Raw genomic sequence first — 2,500 nt, forward strand, 5'->3', positions numbered from 1 at the left:
ATGAAACACTTTCTCACATGATGATTTTTACCCCAGCACTCAAAGGTTGGCCTCGCGCTTCGAGTTTTTGCGTGTTGTGTTTCTACAGAAGAGATCCAGGTTAGTCATCTAACCAACCCGTAACCTGGTTACGGAACGTGAACGGCGAGAGGGACACAGAGAGCCCAACAAAAGCTATTAATTACCTGGTGCACCTGCACTGGAAATGTCATTGACTGCAACAAAAAATAAATTATATAAGAATGAACATTTGAAGGCTTTTGGTGAATGTGTTGGAATAGGAGTTTGGCATAAACACATTCCATCCTATGTAGGCTAAACATATGTTGTGTTTACAGCAGCAGGACCACACACACACACACACACACACACACACACACACACACACACACACACACACACACACACACACACACACACACACACACACACACACACACACACACACACACACACACACACACACAATTAGGTTATCTTTGATTTCTCTTGGGGGAGGGTTCCTCGACTTCAAAAAGGAGTGGTGCTCCGTCCCTTAACGCCTCACACCGTTGCGGCCCACCCCTTGTGGCATCAGCCTCTGCAGCCAAACAATCAGCCAGACAGCCGGACCCCTGGTGTGTGTGTCCACACATCATGGCGACAATCTCAACAGGACCATCTGACAACAGGCAGGCTGCCGCCCCCCCCCCTGCTCCTGGGAGGGGCGCGACAGGTGCAGCAGGTGCCACAGACCATTAAGATTGGATTGGACACACTGCTACTACTACGGCGCTGCTGCTGCAACAACACGGCCGGGTTTAATGCCGGGCTGGGAGACACAAGAGGGTGTAAAAACAACTGCAGTCATTAAGGAGATTTTTTTTTTATTAGCGCTTCAGGCTACGGAGAGCGGCGTTGAAGTGAGAGCTAGCCTTGAGCCGTCGATGCGATGCATCTTGGTTTGGTTAAGGTGGACATGGGCTAGGCAGGGTAATTAGCTCATTCTTTTTACTCTTTTAATCATTAGTTTTAGTGTAGTATTGCGTTACCGATTCGAACACACCGCAAAAAAAACGACGCCGACTGGTGCAGTCAGTGAAGCTGTTGATTGAGAGAACACTTTTAAAAAAATACACAATCTGAAGATGCCACGAACAATTATCACAGGGACAAAAAAATAAAAAATAAAAATACTACTTATATATATAATATATTTATGGTATTTGAAACGGTGGTAGGTGTGTGTAGTACTAGAGGCTGAGGTACTAGAGGCTGAGGTACTAGAGGCTGAGGTACTGGAGGCAGCACCAAGGCCGGCCTCCGCTGCGCCGCGTGAGGAGAGAGTGTAGCAGCTCGGACAGACAGGGACAGCGAGAGGTTTTCCGCTGATCGGAGAGGCTTGGATAAACATTTTGGTGGAGAACAGCCGTGGGCTCATGAAGGACTGTCAGTCATGCGGGGGGGGGTGTCGGGGGGGGGGGGCGGAGGGGGGTGCACAGTCTTCTCAAGCCAACCAAGGCTGTCAATCATAAAGAAAATTAAGAAGGAAAAAGGACAAAAATACAAAAAAAAAAAAGAAAGAAAGTCAGTGGAGCGTGCGGCTGGGCTGGGGGGGGATTTGGGGATTTTGGGGGGGTGGGGGTGGGGGGGGGGGGTGGGGGGGGGTCTGGCGGTGGATCCACCAGTGTACAAATACGGAACATAACCTTTCTGTCTTTAGACCAATTACACAACACGACGGTGTCCTTAGGAGAGTAAAGAATAGGTCACGACAATTATGGAACACAAAAGTCATTTGGTCGGGTGTTTTTCTGCCTTCGAACAGCAACTTCAAAAGACAAATTAGACCAAAGGACGAGCGACAAAAAGAAAAAAAAACCACATAATCAAAAAAAATAATACTCCAAAAGAAAGTGTAGCGCGTGGAAACGGTGATGGTGTGAAGGGGGGGGGGGGGGGGGGTGTCGGAGGGAGCAGAGAACAGAAGAGACTCAACACAACACAACACAACGGAGCACAGTCGGTACGGAGTGGCACCGAGCACAGCCCTCCAGAACAGGCTGTAATTGTGTTGTGCGGGTCTGACCCCGGTGCATCGCAGCAGGCACTGCATGATGAATGGGCCAGCGCCGACTACAACCCACATCCCCTCAGCGCCTTCTCCTCCTCCTCCTCCTCCACCACCCCCACCCCGACCCCATCACATCTCCCGCCTCTCTCTCCCTCCCTCTCTCCCTCTCTCCCCAAACCACAGTCTATTCAGACGCTGCCACCCCCACAAGATTAATTTGCATTCAGTGCACTTAAGTCTCTCATTGTGCTCTGACACAAAGACGCATCACGGTGCTCAGCACACCTATTAAACATATAGCCCCCCCCCCCCCCCCCCCAGCCAGAGGGTCCACACCGCACCGGCGGCGAGATGCTTATGATAGCGCACAAAGCCAGAGTGAGGGGCGGCGGGGGGGGGAGAGAGGTAGTCGATTCGGTGTGTGGTGGCGGTGGACGTTAAAAGGTA

The 2,500-nt window shown here is 50.9% G+C and overlaps 1 protein-coding gene across 1 annotated transcript in view; it reads right to left on the reverse strand.

Moving 5' to 3' along the window:
• ndst1a (N-deacetylase/N-sulfotransferase (heparan glucosaminyl) 1a) overlaps positions 1-2,500 on the reverse strand; it is a gene marked incomplete at its 5' end in the record, with an annotated part of 12,787 nt that overhangs the window by 6,756 nt on the left and 3,531 nt on the right.

This window comes from Micromesistius poutassou (genome assembly GCF_964030765.1).
Source record: "Micromesistius poutassou genome assembly, chromosome: 6".
Taxonomy (NCBI): Eukaryota; Metazoa; Chordata; class Actinopteri; order Gadiformes; family Gadidae; genus Micromesistius; species Micromesistius poutassou.